We start from the raw sequence: 21681 nt of genomic DNA, 5'->3' as shown, positions 1-21681 counted from the left end.
ATGATTAATGATGTTGACCATTCTTTCATGTGTTTGTTAGCAATCTGTATATCTTCTTTGGAGAAATGTCTGTTTAGGTCTTCTGCCCATTTTTGGATTGCGTTGTTTGTTTTTTTGATATTGAGCTGCCTGTGCTGTTTGTAAATTTTGGAGATTAATCCTTTGTCCATTGATTCATTTGCAAATATTTTCTCCCATTCTGAGGGTTGTCTTTTCATCTTATTTATGGTTTCCTTTGCTGTGAAAAAGTTTTAAGTTTCATTAGGTCCCATTTGTTTATTTTTGTTTTTATTTCCATTTCTCTAGGAGGAGGGTCAAAAAGGATTCTGCTGTGATTTATGTCATAGTGTTCTGCCTATGTTTTCCTCTAAGAGTTTGATAGTCTCTGGCCTTACATTTAGGTCTTTAATACATTTTGAGCTTATTTTTGTGTATGGTGTTAGGGAGTGTTCTAATCTCATTCTTTTACATGTAGCTGTCCAGTTTTCCCAGCACCAATTATTGAAGAGGCTATCTTTTTTCCACTGTATATTCTAGCCTCCTTTATCAAAGATAAGGTGACCATATGTGCATGGGTTTATCTCTGGGCTTTCTATCCTGCTCCATTGATTTATATTTCTGTTCGTGTGCCAGTACCATACTGTCTTGATTACTGTAGCTTTGTAGTATAGTCTGAAGTCAGGGAGCCTGATTCCTCCAGATCCGTTTTTGTTTCTCAAGATTGCTTTGGCTATCCGGGGCCTTTTGTGTTTCCACTGAAATTGTGAAATATTTTGTTCTAGTTCTGTGAAAAATGCCACTGGTAGTTTGATAGAGATTGCATTGAATATGTAGATTGCATTTTCACAATGTTGATTCTTCCAATCCAAGAACATGGTATATTTCTCCATCTATTTGTATTATCTTTAATTTCTTTCTTCAGTGTCTTATAATTTTCTGCATACAGGTCTTTTGTCTCCTTAGGTAGGTTTATTCCTAGATATTTTATTCTTTTTGTTGCAATGGTAAATGGGAGTGTTTTCTTGATTTCACTTTCAGATTTTTCATCATTAGTGTATAGTGTAATGCATCATTAGTGTATAGTGTAATGCAAGAGATTTCTGTGCATTAATTTTGTATCCTGCAACTTTACCAAATTCATTGATCAGCTTTAGTAGTTTTCTGGTAGCATCTTTAGGATTCTGTATGTATAGTATCATGTCATCTGCAAACAGTGACAGCTTTACTTCTTCTTTTCCGACTTGGATTCCTTTTATTTCCTTTTCTTCTCTGATTGCTGTGGCTAAAACTTCCAAAACTATGTTGAATAAGAGTGGTGAGAGTGGGCAACCTTGTCTTGTTCCTGATCTTAGTGGAAATGCTTTCAGTTTTTCACTATTGAGGACGATGTTGGCTGTGGGTTTGTCATATATGGCCTTTATTATGTTGAGGAAAGTTCCCTCTATGCCTACTTTCTGCAGGGTTTTTATCATAAATCGGTGTTCAATTTTGTCGAAAGCTTTCTCTGCATCTGTTGAGATGATCATATGGTTTTTCTCCTTCAATTTGTTAATATGGTGTATCATGTTGATTGATTTGCGTATACTGAAGAATCCTTGCATTCCTGGAATAAACCCCACTTGATCATGGTGTATGATTCTTTAAATGTGTTGTTGGATTCTGTTTGCTAGTGTTTTGTTGAGGATTTTTGCATCTATATTCATCAGTGATATTGGTCTGTAATTTTTTTTTTTTGTAGTACCTTTGCCCTGTTTGGGTATCAGCATGATGGTGGCCTGAATAGAAGGAGTCTGGGAGTGTTCCTTCCTCTGCATTTTTTGGAAGAGTTTGCGAAGGATGGGTGTTAAGTCTTCTCTAAATGTTTGATAGAATTCACAGGTGAAGCCACCTGGTCCTGTACTTCTGTTTGTTGGAAGATTTTTAATCTCAATTTCATTACTTGTGATTGGTCTGTTCATATTTTCTATTCCTTCCTGGTTCAGTCTTGGAAGGTTGTGCATTTCTAAGAATTTGTCCATTTCTTCCAGATTGTCCATTTTATTGGTATAGAGTTGCTTGTAGTAGTCTCTTATGATGTTGTGCATTTCTGCGTTGTCCGTTGTAACTTCTCCTTTTTCATTTCTAATGTTTTGATTTGAGTCCTCTCCCTTTTTCTCTTGATGAGTCTTACTAAAGGTTTATCAATTTTGTATATCTTCTCAAAGAACCAGCTTTTAGTTTTATTGATCTTTGCAATTGTTTTCTTTATTTCTATTTCATTTATTTCTGCTCTGATCTTTATGATTTCTTTCCTTCTTCTAACTTTGGGTTTTGTTTGTTCTTCTTTGTCTAGTTCTTTTAGGTGTAAGTTTAGAGTGTTTATTTGAGATTTTTCTAGTTTCTTTAGGTAGGCTTGTTTTGCTATAAACTTCCTTCTTAGAACTGGTTTTGCTGCATCCCATAGGTTTTGGATCATCGTGTTTTCATTGTAATTTGTCTCTAGGTATTTTTTTATTTCCTCTTTGATTTCTTCAGTGATCTCTTGGTTATTTAGTAATGTATTGTTTAGCCTCCATGTGTTTGTGTTTTTTACGTTTTTTTCCCCTGTAATTGATTTCTAATCTCTTAGCATTGTGGTTGGAAAAGATGCTTGATATGATTTCAATTTTTCTTAAATTTACCGAGGCTTGATTTGTGACCCAAGATGTGATCTATCCTGGAGAATGTTCCATGCGCACTTGAGAAGAAAGTGTAATCTGCTGTTTTTTGATGGAATGTCCTATAAATATCGATTAAATCTATCTGGTCTATTGTGTCATTTAAAGCTTTTGTTTCCTTATTAATTTTTTGTCCAGATTATCTGTCCATTGGTTTAAGTGAGGTGTTAAAATCCCCCACTATTATTGTGTTACTGTTGATTTCCTCTTTTATAGCTGTTAGCCATTGCCTTATGTGTTGAGGTGCTCCTATGTTGGGTGTATATATATGTATAATTGTTATATCTTCTTCTTGGATTGATCCCTTGATCATTATGTAGTGTTCTTCCTTGTCTCTTGTAACATTCTTTATTTTAAAGTCTATTTTATCTGATATGAATATTGCTACTCCAGCTTTCTTTTGATTTCCATTTGCATGGAATATCTTTTTCCATCCCCTCACTTTCAGTCTGTATGTGTCCAGGTTTCAACTAACTTTCTTACACAGTGAATCAGCATCTTAAACAACAAATCTCCTCGTGTTGAAACCCTTACTCTTACTTCAAAATTTTGTTGTTCTTATCTTGTCTCTGGTTCCCCTGATCTTGTGTTGCAAAACATTTTCATTTCTAAACTTGCATAAAGTATCAAGAGGGAGGAAATTAGGCATTGGTATTTAATCTCATACCTTTATCTACTATTCCGCATGGTATTTTTCAACACAATGTGACATCATTGTTAACATGTAAACACTTTAGATTTCAACTTTTTCTAAAAGTCCTTGTACTAGCCATCAAGGCATTACATCAATGCCTTCCTAGCCTTTATTGTCAGTGATAAAACCAAGTAGAATATTTGCATGTGGACTTTTGTTAGATTTATATTTTTATAACATTTATATTATTTAACCTTTTGATTCTGTATCTGAGGATAAAAATTGTCAGCCCACTGATCAAATATTTCCTGTTCAGACTGGCCAGCAGAGAATTTGCAAAATAATACAATTTTATAGAGTATGTATTCTTATCACTTAGAACATTTAATTATTTGACCCTTAAAAATAAATGAAGTCAGTCTCTAAAGTATTTTGTCAACATTAAATAAGTGAAATATGAGTGAGTGAATAAATAAGTCATATATAAATGAAATATATGAATGAAATAATAAATAAATGAAATGAAATAAAATGAAATATGAGTGAATGAATGTCATGCATAAATAAATGAATAAATGAAATATGAGTAAATAAAATATGAGTGAGTGAATAAGTCATACATATATAATTTCTTTCTGTCCCCAAATAATAATTTTTAATTACGTTTTCTTTTATTTATATATATTTTTGGCTGATCCATATTCTTTTCTTAAGAATGATTTTCAGTTTGGGGCTGGGTTTCCTAAATTTCTCTGGCAGGAATTATAGATTCTATCAATGAATTTATCATTTGATAGACTATATTACAATGCTTATAAGTTCTGAAAAGCTACTGTTAATTTCACAGTTTGAATTTACTATCTTTGCATCCTTCTTCCCCATTTAAAATAACTATATTCAATCCTAAAACTCAATGGTTAACTCAGCACTTTGGATCTAGCTTGGTAACATAGCACTATTTCCACAAATGTAATTATTTGCTTACATTTTTCTTCCTTGAATAAACAGTGACTTTTTCAAGGATGGTAACCATGACTTACTCATCTTAGGAATCTCTTCTCTAAATCTAGTGATAACAAATATACTGCATTGTTTAGAACATCTTCGTCATGCAATAAATATTTGTTAAATCAACTCAGTCCCATGCCCTTTTGCCACCACGTTAGACATCTGCATGGACTATAGTTTTGTTTGAACTAATCTGACTGGAATAGATATTGTTATAGAGGTAGTTTCTCCAGAATACAAAAACATCTGGTCAGTTTGGTGGAGAAAAAAAAAAAAAAAAAACACAACTTGACACTGTTCTTGCAAAACTGCCTATGTGTTCTTCACTTTTTTTCTGTTTTCAAATGTTCTGGCATTATAAAAAAAGAAAGAAATGCTGCTATGTAAATCAGATAGCAGTTTGTCTCCTTTCCCATTTCTTCTTCAATCTCACTCAGCAAATGAATTTGCCTTGCTTAGAAATGGCTCTACTATAAAAAATATTACCAACTTCACAAGGATTCTAGAATACCATAAACCTTAATAATTAGCATGACCTCCCTTTGTAATTCAAATAGCTCCAAAGGAACACTTTTCTATAATAGATTGACCTATGTTATCCCTACAGTATTAACTGGGCAAGGCTGTAGATGGCATTTTGAGCGAGTCCAGTGCTTTGTCCAGAAGCACACTTTCCTTGAGCTGAATCCAAGAGTATCCAGGGGTCTGGGTCCTTCCTTCCTTTGCTGCTCTCCTTACCCCAAAGTCTAACTGTGGTGTGGTGTTTATATCATAGGTACTGATTCTCCTTAATCGCTAACAATTGCTTAGTTAAAAGTCTACTGTTGCTATTACTCCTGAAGTTCTCTATTTCTTATAATCCCTTTTCATTCTTTACATTGCAAAGGCAGCCTCTGAAATAATGATAGTTTAGAATTTCTGAATTCTGCAAAGATGGTAAGATCAGCAAGTGGAACCGTGATCATTTCCCCAGTACAAAATAAGAGGTTAGCTTATATTACCACTAAAGTCCCTTCCTGTTCTAAATTCTGGGGATCAAGAATCAGCAAAAGCGCTAGGGCTACTCTATAACACAGTCATGCAAGAAGCTTGCATATACAGACCCCTTTCAAGGGGTCCTCAAACAAGTCATCACCATTTTGACCACAGAACTCTGTCCACTCAGTCACAGCTGACTGGCCAGCATAGTTAAAATAGGACTTGGATGAGAGCACTGGCTATAGGGGTCCCCATACAGAATAACTCAGTGAAATACAGTGGTTGGGGAGTTCATTTAATAGGAGCCAAATATAGAGGACTGAGTGAGCTGCTAATGTCAAGTGCCATAGAAGCAGAATCATCGAAAAATAATGGCAGAAAGCCAGTAAATGGAGATCAGAATTGTCAATATATCTAAATTCCAGATCTTCATGGGACCTTAAACAAAATTCTAGTTTCCTGTGATGCTCACAAAATACTTTCTATACTTCTGTATTTTTATATATACCCTAAGGTCCTAGCATTTGAGGTAACTTGAATAAGCCAACTTTTTCTGTATAGTAAAAGATGCTCAGTAATAGTGATATAAAACTATTTATTTTTAAAACATCCTCATATTATTTAACAATAGATTGAATACAAAATATTTATAGAAGTTTAATTTTATGTTTGATTAGGTAAAATATAACATTTGTATGATTCACTGTAAATTTAATTTTAAACTATTTTAATTTTAGACCATTAAGTTCACTATATGTGCAAGGTTTTGAAAGCAAGAGTCATATAATGCCAACCAAACAGTGGAATTATACAGAGGCACTTTAAAAAATCAAATCTATTTACACCAAGCTCTTCCCTTTCGCTTCCAAATAATCTGTATGGTTGTAGAATATGCTCATAGTCTTACAAGTAAAGAGTTTTTTTTAATATATATGTGTGTGTGTGTGTGTGTGTGTGTGTGCATGTAGTTTTCTTTAAGGTCTCTGATGAATTATTTGATTTGTTTCTAATTCACTTGACTTTTTTCAATCTATTTAATTCCACTATATCCAAAACTCTTAGATCCTCACAAGGGCAAGTGATGTAATTAATTTGACAATATAAAGATCATGTGATTCAGTTCGATTACAGATTGACAAGTCTTTTATGGAAAGACTTATGGAAAAAGAAGAATATATGTGTAGAAAATGAGGAAATCATGTTTTTTTTTCCTTTGCTGTAGTCATTTGATTCTATAATTTAAAAGGTTTTAAAAACTTGAACAGCAATTATAAAAAATGAAATATTTGAAGCTATTGAACTACACTGGGTTTCATGCTTTAAAAAATAATATGTACTCGAGAAGCAAAAATGAGTCCAAATTAAATGCACATTGAACAATACTATTCATAGCACAAGTATGAAATGCAAAGATAATGGCATCTGGAAAGAATAATAGAAATTAAATTAACTAAATGAATGGGAAAAAAGTGATCATTTGGATCCATTTTTAAATACCCCATGACTTTTTAAATTATGTATATAAGAAGTTTTTAATTTCTGATTCTAAATTACTATGTAACACAGAAGAACAGTTCAAAGGCAGCAGGGTAAGAATACACCTTCATTCTAAGAAGTGCATTGTTTTTCATGAGATGTTGGAAACTCTGTAACAGCAAAGTTCAAAAGAAATAATCCCCTGTTAGTGTAAAGTTCTTGCTGTGATAACTGTTCTTTACTCTTTCAGAAAGAATGAGAGAAGTTTTTCAAGTTGCCAAAAGCAGCACATAAACAAGAGACATGTGAAAAATAATTTCAAAATTTAGGATTCATGCAGGACCTTTTTTTCCACCCTGTTGACCTCAGCGTGGGGAGATTCTCATCAGCATGTGCTCTAAGGCAGGAGCCAGACTACCTCTCCTAACTCTGGGTACCAGGTTCTGGCAAAGCCTCTAAGGATAATTTACTGCAGGCCAAGGTGACATCCTTTCCACAAGGGCAGAAAACTTTGGTGGTCATATTTTCTGTCGAATTTTTATGCCTAGCTCTTTAGACAGACTATTAATGAATGACAGAAGAGTAATACTAAATCTGTGCGTAATAGGGAAAAAAAATCTGTGAGTGAACAGTAAAAATGCTGACTTAAAATGATGTTAAGGATAGCATTAAAATTAATTTTAAGGGAAACAATAAAATGCTAATCTACATGAGACTGAACTTCATTTTTTAAAAGTAGCATGAATTACAAAACAAAAGCAGTTATTAAACCTAAATATTTATCTCTTTTTTAGAAAAAAGAGTCGAATTAATTTTTTGACGTTGAGTCTAAAATTTTTCTAGTATTTGCAACATCTTTTATCAAAGATCCTTCTACATAAAGATTCTTTCCCCCCTTTTAAAGTAAAAGGAGAAATATAAAATCTAGTCTAATTTAAATATACTATATGATTTAAAAATTTAGTAAATGTACTTGACAAAACAGTAACACAACTGGAATTACTTTTAACCTGTGCCTCAGCTCTAAGCATCTAAATAAATGGTCCTAACATCCTCTCTCTTCCTCTTTCTAGCAGGGAGGCAGGTGTTCTACATAGGCAGACTTCATCACATTTCAACATTATTCATCATGTTAAGTGTCTCCTCTTTTTTGTTTAGTTCTCAGATACTATTACTGAGATACACCTGATCTCTTGGTACAACTTCATGTAAGAGCTATAATTGGCTCTAGGATTATCTAAAATCACGCTGCTCACCTCTATGACATTTCACCCCTCTGTATTGTCACTAGGAACATCACAGTGATTCTTCCTCATCTGTGGGATATTCTAGCCTGTTTCCTGCAAAAATCCATGTGATGAACCTTCCGTGGCCTCTCAGCTGTTCCAATAAATGAACCCTTTTATCTCCACCTATGGTCACATTCCAGACCTTCTCATCGTACTAAATTATGAATTTCTACATCCTGCTATGGTTCTGCTGATGTCATTCTTATTCCACCAAAGCCAATTCTCCCAAGGGTTGTCAGAGAAACTCCTTTGAAACATTGCTCACATCTTTCCAGTCTCTTCTCAAAATACTCTTATGGACTCCCATCACACAGAGAACACAATCCGCGGGCCACACCAGGGGCCACAGACCGTGTCCGGTGCTCGGTTGTGTCTTCAAATCCCCATACCCCACATCCTGGCTGATCCTTGGTCTGCCTCAGCAACCTGTCCCCAGGCCTGTACACCAGCTGACCCATTGGTCTGTAATTCTCTATCCTTTTTCCATCCCTTCTTCTGGTCTCTTCTCAAATATCACTCCTCAGAGAGGGGTGATAGCTCTAAATTAGCACTCCAGTGCTTCTGTTACTCCTCAATCTGCTTTATTTTCTTCTTAGTATTTATTACTACATAACATTATAGGTTTATTTGTTTAAGTGTTTATTGTGCCCCTCCAAGGTACAATAAGCCTCCCTAGGGGCAGGGGTTTTATTTGTTTGATTCACTGGTCAGCCTTTAGCACTGAACCTAGCTTGAATGAATAAAAAATGTGAATGCAAACAAAAACAAAAAGCCCCAATACCAACCAAAAAAAAAAGAAGAAGAAGAAAAGGAAAGACTCTTCCTTCCTGAAAACCCCTCTTCCTCCAGCTCACTTGTACAGCTACTTCTCTAAAGGCCATTTGTCAGTCACATCTCAACTTCAATATAGAAGCTTGCCACGTCCATCGTTCCTTCTGGATGCAGCTAGATTAATGACTCATGCATCATCTCAGCAGCACTGCCATAAATACCAGTCTTCTTGTACTGTGTTCAAGGCAAAACCTAACCTTGGGTTGATTTTATAATCTGCTTTCTCTGTGAATGTACCCACGCAACTCATTGCTACTGTAGAAAATAAGAAAATAGAGAAACCATCATTATTTTAGGTATTCAGGGGATCAAACTGACATCACTTGGTAAAAGATAAATTAAGGGAGATGGAGGGGTAAATGATGACTGGTATCCTGACTTATGTGACTATATGTACATGACACTCCTTAAAACACCAGTGAGGAAGATGGTCAGGTTTCGCATAGGAGCAAATCACAAATTTGAGCTTGGCTTTGTGAATGTTTGTTTCACTTGTAAGACCTTCAGTTGGTACTATTTGATTTCCTTGACCTGGATATATAGTTATGGGAAATTAACAATCTATGAATAGTTATTAGAGATATGGACGTGTATAAGATTGTAGACGTGGGGAGGACAGAGTAAGAAGATGGTCCAGGAGCCTTAAGGTCCTCCAACATGTAATGACTGCAAAGAGGTAGAGGAAAAAATTGGGAAAGTTGCCAGTGTAAGTGATGGTTTCAAGGAGAGGCAACATCATCTGCTGCCCAGAGGACAAGTAAGATGAGACCTGGAAAAGATCTCCAGATGCCACTGCTGTCCTTAGAACACTTTCAGGAAACAGCAAGGGAAGGAAGCAGAATAGAATGGGTTACAAAAGTGAGTGAGAGGTGAGAAAACCGAGACATTGAGTGCTGTGCAGAGGAGAGAGGATAATTTCCAGGATCTAAATCAGAGGAGGCTTTATTGGCTTTCAGTACAAGGAGCGATACCATCCATGGTGTAATCTGAGAAGAAGAGAGCTTTTGTGTGTCTGTAGGCAAATTTGCAGATCTTATAGCTGGACGATGAGAGAGATTCTGTTTATTGGTTTTAGTTTCCAATGAAAAGGGAACAATTTCTTCAGCCGAGAGTAAAGAGAAAGGTGTTCGGAAGTGGTGGTGGAATCCTAGCTTGTAAGCGAATTAAAAAGGCTTGTAGGGCTTCCCTGGTGGCGCAGTGGTTGAGAGTCTGCCTGCCGATGCAGGGGACATGGGTTCGTGCCCCGGTCCGGGAAGATCCCACATGCCGCGGAGCGGGTGGGCTTGTGAGCCATGGCCGCTGAGCCTGCGCGTCCGGAGCCTGTGCTCTGCAACGGGAGAGGCCACAGCGGTGAGAGGCCCGCTTACCGCAAAAAAAAAAAAAAGGCTTATACTCAATGTCATGGAAAAAGAAAAAGTCAGTTGACCAGAGGTGTACAGAAGGACTGCAATGCAGAGAGATGGCCCGTTTCTTGAATCAGGCCACTCCGTCCATCTTCACTGCTACCAATACAGTCTAAGCTGCCACGTCTTGCCAGAACTACAGTAGTAGATGGTCTCCCTGTACACTCTGCGTTGCTAACTCATTCTACTCACTATAGCCAGACAGATATCAGAAAAACAAAAATCTGTTATTCCTTTTATTCTATGGTCAAAACTCTTAATGGCTTCCCATCATTATTAAGATAAAGACCAAAATCTTTAACTCAAATAGTGTGACCATAAAATACATCATCCAACCCCAGGAGGCTCTCAAGATTGATGGGCCGTACTATTTTCCATGATGCTGGGAGAGCTAATGTAAATAGGACTGCCTTGGGCAAAATGGGATTGAGTATTACCCTATATATTAGATCGTATTTGGCTTATCTACTTCATACATTTCCTTCTTCTTTCACATCACATTACCCTAAGCTTTCTCCTTCCCAGGTAAACAATTTTTTTTTGTTTCCCTTACGTGCCCACCCCACTCCCACTAGAGGTATTTGCACTTGCTATTCCATGCACACGAAATGTGACCCTCTCCCCAGTCATTGCTGTGGAAACACTCCATGGGTTCAGTGTTATTATTGTTTTAAATATTTATTTATTTATTTGGCTGCACTGGGTCATGGTTGCAGCACGCGGGGTCTTTTAGTTGAGGCATGCAGGATCTAGTTCCCTGACCAGGAACTGAACCAGGGCCCTTGCATTTGGAGGGCGGAGTCTTAACCACCGGACCACCAGTGAAGTCCTGGGTTGTTATTTAAAAAAAGATATTTCATGTACAATAGTTGCAATGCAGGGAAGGGACAGGTGACTGTTCACAGTGGGGACCAGACCACCACACCTAAGTACACTAACCAAAGAAACGACAAGTTTTCATGAATATGTAAGTATAACTAAGATCCCCCAAATTTTCCTTGTGGCCATCAGGGAAGGATGCACCCCAGGACGCTCAGGAAGCCAAGTGAGAAGTTCTGATAACATATATTGAAAGAGACCATGGTATTTGTCCAGTAAAATCTTTAGATTTATAACTAGGTTATGCGTGGTACAGGACGGTAAAATACTGAAGATCTTTAAAAGGGTCCTATCATTTGTCTGAGATAGTAAACCCTCAGGGCCTCTTTGTTCATTGAGATTATTTAACTTACAGAATATATGCTGTAAAGTTCAGTCGATTTCCTCATCACCTTCCCAGCTCATTGTTCAGACAACAGCTCAAGGATTAATGGCCACTTTCTCCAGGAAGCCTTCCCTATCATTCTGCATTCTTCATCCACTTTCATAGCATCATGTACATTTTTCACTGCAATTCAGTTTTTAATTATACAAACATTAGGTGGAATATTTCAATAGAACTTTTCCTCCTGCACTAGGACAGAAACTCCGTGAGAACCGGAAGCACAGCTCTCTTTTCCCTGTTGTATAGCCAATGCTTACTCTAGAGCTGGGCATGTAAGAGGAACTGTATTAGCCAATGCTTACTCTAGAGCTGGGCACATAAGAGGAACTCTATTAGCCAATGCTTACTCTAGAGCTGGGCATGTAAGAGGAACTCTATTAATACTTGTTGAATAAATGAACAAATAAACATGACATATTCACGTTTTTCTTGGGCAAATCATTTTACATATGGCTTTTTTTTTAAGCTGCTGTTTTGATATGACAATCCATAACGTTATTCGAGAGTCTACCTTCTGATCACAAATGAAAATTATGGAAAGAAACGACCTTTGTTTTTGGCAACCATGACTTTTTTATACCAAAATGTAATGGAATCAAAATACTGACCAAAATACATACAAAATAAATTGAACATTTTTTCTTCCCCCAGTCAGCATTGCCTTAGGAATCTGAGAGAAAATGTTCTTATCACTTTTTTTGGAAAGAATTCTGTCAATGGAGCTGTGCGGCTTAAAATGTATGAGCTGTTCTAAAAGTCTTGTTTCTATAGACAGGGTAAGGTGGAAATGATGGGGCATGACTTCTGAGACTAGGTCATAAAAGGAGTGTACCTTTCTCCTCGCATCTCTCATTCTGGACTCACCAATCCTGGGGGACTTTGGCTGCCATGTTGTGAAGACAGTCACACGATGTTTGGAGCCACCCATGTAATGGAACCGAGACCTCCTGGTATCCTCAGTGAGGAACTGAAGCTTCATGTCCACAGCCATGTGGGTGAACCTTCTTAAAAGCAGACCCTTCAACCCCATTCAAGCCCTCAGAAGACTGACGCTCTGACAAACTGTAACATAGTCTTTTAAAATGCTGTCTTGTCTCGTTTTGAGGTCTTGGCTAGAAGCCAGTCAGTTCCCCTTAAGCAGCAGCTTAAGTCCACATTCCAACTACCTGCCTTATTGGGGTCTCACGCTCAGGACCACTTTGCACCCACCTGAATCATCCCAGGGCCAGGTCCCAGACAACCAGAAACAGTTCCTCAGCCCAGCACCTGCCGAAATGATTTAAACTGGACAATCCCAAACCTGCTACCCCTGCCTTGGCCGTCCCTTCCCCCAGAAGCTACACTGAAGGCTCGCGCCCACAGTTCCTGCTCCCCCTCCCTGTGGCCCGCCCGCTGCTCCTCCAAATGGCCCTGCGGGGCCTGCTAGGTTCTCCCCAGGGTGCTGAGAGTAACGAAAACTTGAAGCTCTTTCCAGTTTCTCTCTCTTGATCCGAGTCTGGCCTCACCATACCTCAGCCAAGGTAATGTGGTTAAAACACAGACCTCCTGCCTACAGTCTCCTGAGAGACCCTGGCCAGCTGCCAGCTGTTAATCCTCAAAAACTGGGAGAAAATAAACATTTGTGTATTTTTGGCTGGCAAGTTTTGAGATATCTTGTTATGCAGCAATAGATAACTAATATCCAAGCTAACATTCCTCAAAATTGGCATGATATTTGGGTTTTTTCCCCCTCTCCATTAAACTTGATTTCATTTGTCTGAAGGTTAATTTTCTCCAATCTCTCTCTCTTTCCCTTTCTTTCATATATATAGGAAAGAAAGAGTATATATATATATATATACACACGCACATACACACACACATATACTCTCCAGACAAACAATATATCCGGCAAGAGAATTATGCTTCTAATTCAGGTCAAATTTTATAAATGATATCTTTGGAAATGATTCATCCATACATGTGCCTCACAGATTTTTATATAATCCAAACATTTTACCATAATTTGATTCTATCACAGTTCAATTCAATAGGAGTTAACTGAGTGCAGAGTGTTTGCCTAAAATTCTGGCTGGAACTGATGGGAATACAGAAGAAGGAAAATACGCAATTTCTGATCTCAAGGAATTAATAGTTTAATTAGCTAGTACTCAAACTTTAATTAGTAAACTTAAATATGCAAATTCTCATTCCCCATCAAGATTCTGATTCAAAAAGGATCTCTGGTGGACATAGGAACCTACGTATTTAAGAGGTTTCTGAAAGAATTTTGGTACAACTGTACACTAGGTAATCCCTTGAAAATATGCTCTATTTTAAGATGCATATAGAATAGTGATTTAGGAGTTATGTTTTTTAATGTCAAAGAAGCAGATCTAAAATATGTATCACCGGATTTGCTTAAAGATAAATCACATCCTCAACAATGCAATGACAGGTTTGCAAGATGTACTTTAAAAACCTGATTCTGGTACCAGTTTTAGGACTGTCTCTCTCTCTCACTCTGAACAAATTAGTTTACTTCACTAGTCTTAGATCCTTCACCTGTAAAGTGAGAGAAATGAACGAAATGTTTCCTAAAAATGTTCTCAGTCTTTAAAATTAGACAAATTCAGAAAGCAAGTTGCTAGACACCAGTGTACTATTTTTGTCACACTAGCCCAAACATATATAGATATAATGTTTTCTATCCTGAATTTCTCTTCCTCAGTTTTTGTATACAAAATTGAGTTAATCATGTATCATTCACATGATTGGTAAAAGGATCAAATGAGACAAAGTATGTAAAATTGCTTTTTAACTGTAAAGAGTGCCCAGTGAACATTCCCCAGACTCTGTACTGAGGACTTTACCTGCCTCTTCTCATTTAAAATTCTCAACTCTCCACAACGAAGTTAGTAATAGTGTAACCCCATCTTTACAGATGAGGATATCTATATTCAGAAAAGTTACATAAGTGACCTAATGTCTCATAGCAACTGACAGTATAGCCTCGCAGCTTGGATTCAAACTCAGGACCATCTCACTCCAAAGTCTAGGCATGTAACCATAAACTGATGAAAGCTGATATACAATAGATGACTGGGAATAATACCATTACAGGGAGAGAACCCTTCTTTATCCTTCCATTCCAGTACTTCCTAACTTCTCTGGTGGTAACAATCACTTAATGTACCCACTAAGAACACTGAATTCCTGATTCCATCCCTGACCCTGAATCTGCATTTCCAGCACAGGGAATTATTAAGTGCCTTTGGTCACTCTTATCATCAAGCACCTTTGGAAAACATGATCTGTCCATCTCTTTTCTATTTATTATAAGTAACAACGAGAGAGATGATGTTCATCTTGCATTTTGGGTCTGACTGAATCCTATGATAGAAAGCTTTAGCCCAGAATGAGACATATGCCAACTGCATGGCCCTGTTCTTTCATACTGAGCCTCCTCTGTGGCCAGCTGCAGGAAAATGGCTCAGTCTCATCCCCAGTGGTCCCCAGATAAATAGCTGAACTACCACATTCATTGTTTTTGAATTCCCTCATTGTCTATAGGAAGTCTCTGGCTAGCTGTGCTGGAAAGTCGGGAAACAGGTCAGCAAGAGAGGTTCCAGGATTCCTTTCTGCAGTAGTCAGCCAGCGAGCTTTGTGCCTGGCTGGACTCCAGGTATTATAACAGAAGGGGCGCAGCTCTGAAAAAATGCAAACAGCCTAGAGATTTCTTACAAAATTAAGGGTTTTATCCATTTTCCCAGTTCCTGAGTCATTACTAATCTTCCATCCTTGTCAATTTAAATGTGCTATCCAAAATAATGGACAGCAAGACATAGAGGCTCCTTCAAAAGGTATTTAAATCTCATGAAGTAGTGATTAAAATACAGAAAACGAAGTAGCAATTCACAGCTATCATGACTTTCCATTATGCCTTTTCTGTCCATAAGATTCAATAAGCTCCATTTGGCTAGGATTTTTTTTTCTCATAAAGGTTTCCCAAGCAGTTCCTAGCAGAATGTCTTATTGAGCACTTAGTGACTATTTATTGAATAAATGGAAGAAATAAAGTTTAACATATTTCTGCAGATATAAATAAGATTATTTGAATATGTCATCAGACTTGGACTGTTTCAGACTGAGAGGGGTTGTAGGAGTAGATAACTTCAGATAAAGAATGGTAGTGTTCTCTCCAGCATTAAAGTGGAAGTTGCATTGCTGGGGCGAACATAGTTAAATCAGGAAATTAATTTTCAGTGCATCCAGCTTCTAAAACGTCAAAACCTTGCATTACATGAACTGAATCCATCTCACAGACATATTTTGTTTGGTCTTCACTGCATTGTCAAAAAAAATTAAGCCATTTAAAAAATCAAGTTGTTTCACATAAAAATCTAGGTTTCTGGCTTTCCTTGCAAAATCAGATCATCTGGCTATATGGGGTCCTAAATTCCACATGACAACAATCAACAGTTACCCACATATGTTACCTAGTGAGACAGTTTGGTACCACAGTAAGTGTTCAGGTTGTCTGGAGGATTACAATAGAGGCTTTTGCAAGTAACACGTGCTCAGTAAGTGTCATTATTATCATCAGCCTGAGTATGTCAACATCATCAACATTATGACACTTACGTATGAACTCTGCATAGGCCTATGATGGGGACACCGACATAAGTTTTACACCATCTTTCTCCCTCCTTGACTCCTCCTCTGTGTCATTATCCGTTAGAACTTTCTGCAGCAAAGGAAGTGTTCTGGACCTGTGCTGTTCAATATTGCAGCTACTAATCACAAGTGGCTATTGCACACTGGAAATGTGGATAGTACAATTAAGGAAGTGAATTTTTAATTTCATTTAACTTTAATTTTAATTTAACTAACCACACATGGCTAGCAGCTACTATATTGGACCACACAGCTTTAAAGCTTCTCTCAAACATACCTTAATTTTCCTCCCCTCTCTGCCTATCAAACTCTGCTCTCTAAATCTGAAACCAATTTATGTTCTCTTGTAAGAACCTGGCAATATTTTACATGGGTCAGCTCTTTAAGGGTAATTTGCCAGTTTTGCATGATCAAAATGGCATTTACAAATACGAATTCTTTGGATCCCCTTCTCTACCCTACCCTCATGATTCTAGAGTAGGGCCCCAGATCTCACATTGGACATTTTTAACAAGCAGCTTCTAGGTGATTCTTAAAACCACGCAAATTTAATAAACTCTGTCAAAGCCATAATTTTCAAAGACGGATAAGGAAGAGGAGTCAGCTTGCATTATACAACGTGTGGGCATTTTTGAACAACAAATGCCAACCTCCCGCCCTGCCTTCCCCTGTCTCATCCCCACCTCCACCTCCACCACCTCCACGACTTGCCCTCAAGTCCCCTCCTTTCTACATGCCTCTAAGGGTAGCATGGCCCTCTGGCGGGTTATTTCCTGGTAGATACTTTTTAGGTATGAGCCAGTTCTGTTCTCTTGTGATGACTGATACCCTAAACCCACTAGTGTCAGCCCCTGGAGCAATGTTTGAACGACGTGACCCTGAACTGCTTTCCATCTCTTGTGTGCATTGTGATAGAACCCTGACCGTGTTGTGCAGTCATCTTTTCTCTCCTGAGACTTCGAATTTGGAGTTCAAAAAGGAGAAATTATTTCTGCCTGCTGATAGGATCAAGATGGTATAAACTTGTTTGCTGAGGGGCAGCCAGGTTTAGTCAGATCCCCATGAAGGATCTGGTAGAGCTGATCCTCAGAAAAGCAGAAAAATGAAGCAAATGCCCAGAAGCAAAGAGAAACGCCTCCTGCCTGGCCTTGGATGGAAGGAGAGAGGGACCTTACTTCCTAGTGGCTTTCCAGCGAGGACATCGTGCAGGCTGAATCTGACTCAGGTGACAGCACTGAGTGGAAGATACTGGCTGACATCAGACGAGGACAGCTTGTCACAACTGCTCATGGCTAAACTCTCACTGCTTTCTGGGGAATCCATAAAGAACTGCACCCTGGCCACTCAAGGACCCAGGACAAACTTCTCTGCTACCTTCCAGTCAATCAATTTGCCCCAATAATGTACAAGCTCCACTGTTCCCAGATTGTCTTAATTTTTCTCTCCTGTCTTAGCAATCCCGTTTACCTCACTCTTTCAGATGTGAATAAACAATTAGCATGTAAAATAATTAAACTAGCTGTGAAATAGTTACCCACATGTCTCTGGGTTATTCTACAACACCGACTTCTATCCCTGGTTAGTCCCTGTGGTCCTGTCAGCCTCGGGATGTTTCGGTCACATACCCAAACAAACCGGCAGAGACACATGCACAGGTGTGTGGGGAAGAAAAGAATCCTTGTCCTAGAACAGTAACTCAAAACTTGGCGTGCCTCCCAGGAGCATTTTAAAGGTGTGGGTTACCAGACTGGATACTCAGGGATTCTTAATCCATAGGGTTTGGACAGATTTCAGAAAGTGGCATTTTTAACAACACCTTGGTCTTTCTGATACTGGGGGGTCCAAGAATTTTAATTTGATAAGCACTGTCCCAAAGAAAAAAATTCAGGTAATTAAAAAAATGTTTGAGGAGTGCATGTGTGCGTGTGGTATGTGTACGTGAAGGGTATGAGTTTTTAACATCAGAAGGGGATTTCTGATAACCCTGAAGTCACTTCTTTCCCTTATTGCTTTGAAGGCATCGATTTACTGCCAGTTGTGCCTGGAAGCCTAGCCCAGGCTTTCATTTGAGGTGAAACAGCTGGGTTTAGTGGTGTCTTTGGTCAAGAGAAGACAAACGGACCCAGTACCTGCTAAACAAAAAGCCATGTGTGAACAAATTAGGTGACATCTGGCTCAGGAACCAATGACAAAGAGCTGATAGAAAACGCAGGCAATAATTCAAGTCTTGATTTGAACAACTACCGACCATTTGCACATAATCAATTTTTAGAGTCACTGAGCTAGGGCAGGGTTTCTCAAACTCAAGAGTATTGACATTCTGGGCTGGAAAACTCTTTGTTTGGGGTTAGGGGCGGGGTGGTCCCGTGCATTGTCAGATGTTGAACAGGGCTCCTCCCCTCTACTCTCTAGATGCCAGCAGCTCCTTATCCCTGAGTGTGACAAGCAAAAACTTCTCCAGACATTGCCAAAGGTCCTGAGGGGCAAAACTGCCCCCACAGAGACCAATGGTACAGACAGTGGGGAGGGAGAGAGGAAGGACCCCATCATGTGCTCCCCTTGTAAGTTTCACCTAGTTTAAAATTTTCTTTCATAGTAGAAGCACAACTATATGCAAGCAGATGTGGTAGCAATAAAGCCTCTCATTTATATAGACAAGGTTTTAGTGGACTTATGGGGAAACTTCTTTCCTCAGAAGGTGGCTTTGGTATTTTTAAATTTGTGCAAATCCAGTTACTGTCATACAGGCTCTTGTACAGCTGGATAAACAAACTCAGGGAACACTCTCGGTCACATCTTCATTAGCAACTCTGCAGGCAAAATCCCTGTCATTTTGAGATGTTTTGTACTCAAAGCAATTGCAGAAAGAGTATTTTCAGATTCTACTGCCTGCTTTAAATCTGTGCTTTTGTCTTTATTATTGGTGTTGCCTATTACTGCTGGCCAATTGTGCAATAACATTTGCAGCTCAAGTTTGGTGTCTGTTTCTGTACCATCAGAGCTGGTATCTCGCCAAACTCTGGGGCAAAACTAGTCCTAACCGTGCTCATAGATCAGTATAATATACCTCTGGCCTTGATAAGTGGTTCAAGAAATCTGCATCTGAGCTCTCACAGACAAAACCATGTCCAGGTAGAGATATGCTAAGGGAAGAATAACCAAGTCTTCCCCAGGTTCAAATGCCCGAGCTCCGCACAAGCCTGTGCCTCGGAGATCCGTGCACAGTCAGTTGCTGAATGCACAGCAATTAGTTCTCAGACATCCCTGCCCCAGTTCTTAAGAGTCCATCAGAATAACAGATCATGGACAAATGTGATTTCAGTCAAGGGGACTTATTGTAGTGTCTTGCCTTGTTTTATTGCTTGCACTTTATCCTTCTATAAGGCAATGTATCAGTAATATTTACCTTATGTTCTAAGGCTCTGAACTTGAATTTTTACCTATCTGAAGACATAAAATTCTTGCAGAAATTCTCCTTAAAATGTTGGCCGACTTCCCTCTGAAATTTCATTTGAATTAACTCACCCCCAAGATGTAGCTCCGATGCCAGGTGTGCGGTGGCAAGTTCCTCAGCACCGTGGGAAGAGCAGGAGCTTCTGATTCTGCTCAGAACTCAGCAACCAGAGGTTCAGAGGTTTATAACTTCTTCCTCTTCTGCCTTAAAATGAGGGTGGTAATTCATGTTCAACAGTCAATACACACTCATCACAAACTGCTGGGCTCTGAGCTAGGTGTTGAAGAATTTAAAAACAGAAGATAAGTGAAAAGAGAAGATCAGAAAAGAAAAAAGTACAGAAAGAAAGAGGAAGGGAGGAGGAAAGGAAGCCTCCTGCCTTGGGGAATCTAGTCGAGAAAGCATTATCTCTGCTGTAAGCAGGGTGGCTGGGGGTAGGGTTGAAAGATATTCAAATTAAAAAAAACACAGATTTTCATTAAGTGCTTTGAAATCACAAGTAATATCTCATGTAGATTTAAGATCTTTTTATATAGCAGGATATAGCAGGAAATCCCTAGAGCAATAGACTGTATGGGTCTTCACTTACATTAAAATAAGATACTGCTCCAGGATCCTGAATGTATCAGCTGTTGGTATATGTATCTCTTGCCACACTCATAAAGATTTTTAATGCGCAATAACATAACATACAGCTCATCCCTTCTACGGCTGGATGCAATATTTATAATTACCTAACTTTGTACCATCTTCATGTGTGGAAGGAGCAATAATTGGAGCTATCCATTTTTAGTTCACAGAAACAAGACACTCTTCATTTTTCATAGTGCCATTTACCTACCACCCTTTCTGCCAATGACTTGAATTGTTCAGCCATAGCTCCTGTTTTATTTCAATGGACTCACAACTTGGAGACGATGCCAGTTCAAAGTGAATTAGCCTGAAAGCTCATCTAGAAATGCTGAGAGGTTCGCTGCATCCCACAGCTTCAGCGCAGATGCATGGGGCAGACCTGAAAGCCACAATGTCTGTACCTGAATGCATTCATCTGTACAGTAAAAATGATCATACTGATGTTAACTCCGAAAAAAAAGAAAAAAAGAAAAGGACTGGAAGAAAGTTGAAATATTCCCCTGGCAGATGTCAGTGCTCATAATAATTCTCTATGGTTCACTTTGCCCTCATGTCGTGAGGCACTCTGCATCCACAGAATGAAAGAGTCCCACGCACACATTTTGTTCTGGGAAATGGTCTGCATGTTTACTCACTGTATTTACTAACACGAATTCCTAGTCGGTTTCCAAAGTTCCTCTTTGCAGAAAATTATAAGAATCTGTGCATCTGGGCTCCTCTTTCCTCCAAATCTACTTTTTCCCGTAAGTGAGGCTGGAAGCCATGGGTCATCTTTCTCCATCGTGGGTCACATAGGGGGACAGTCCAGATGTTTACAGGAAGTTTTGCCTCTGGAGTTTGAAGGAGGATCCTTGTTTCACAATGAATCTCAGTGGAGGAGACAATGCTCTACGTGAGCCCAACTGTTGAAGGTTCAACTCATTTCAAACACAGGTACAGCCCTTATCGGGGTGGGCGCTGAGTGAATGCCCATGACCTGAGGGAGCTTTGAATAGAGCACAGGAGTGAGCCAGGGAAAATATTAAGCGTAAAACAAATGAGCTGAGGCTGAATATAGATATAAATCATAGAGTGCTGAAGTAGTTCATTCTGGTTAGGGAAAAATCTAGGGTGTATTTACAGAAGAATTTAAGCATGAGCTGAGACAAGTATGATAAGAGGACATCAAGAGTCAAAAACAATTTCACCTAGTAAATGGGGGTGTTGGGTGGAGGATGCTATGCAGGAAGGAACGGCATAAGCACAGTTATGGAAGCAGCAAAGTAAAAGCAAGATTGGCCATTTGGACTGGGGTTGGGTTCCGAAGGGGATAAAATAGAAGACTGATGAGAAGGTAGAGGTCACATTTCCGCCCAAGGT

At 38.6% G+C, this 21681-nt stretch overlaps 1 long non-coding RNA gene across 1 annotated transcript in view; it reads right to left on the bottom strand.

The window, feature by feature from the left end:
• Positions 1-19949, bottom strand: part of LOC132593323 (uncharacterized) — a 43452-nt gene extending 23503 nt beyond the window's left edge. The window contains exon 1 of the long non-coding RNA XR_009558617.1: positions 19761-19949. This is a non-coding gene — a long non-coding RNA (uncharacterized lncRNA). The remainder of the gene's footprint in view (positions 1-19760) is intronic.
• Positions 19950-21681: the final 1732 nt, after the last annotated feature.

This window comes from Globicephala melas, chromosome 13 (assembly GCF_963455315.2).
Source record: "Globicephala melas chromosome 13, mGloMel1.2, whole genome shotgun sequence".
Taxonomy (NCBI): domain Eukaryota; kingdom Metazoa; phylum Chordata; class Mammalia; order Artiodactyla; family Delphinidae; genus Globicephala; species Globicephala melas.
The sequence above is the reverse complement of the archived record's forward strand: the minus strand, read 5'-3'. Positions and strand labels throughout refer to the sequence as shown.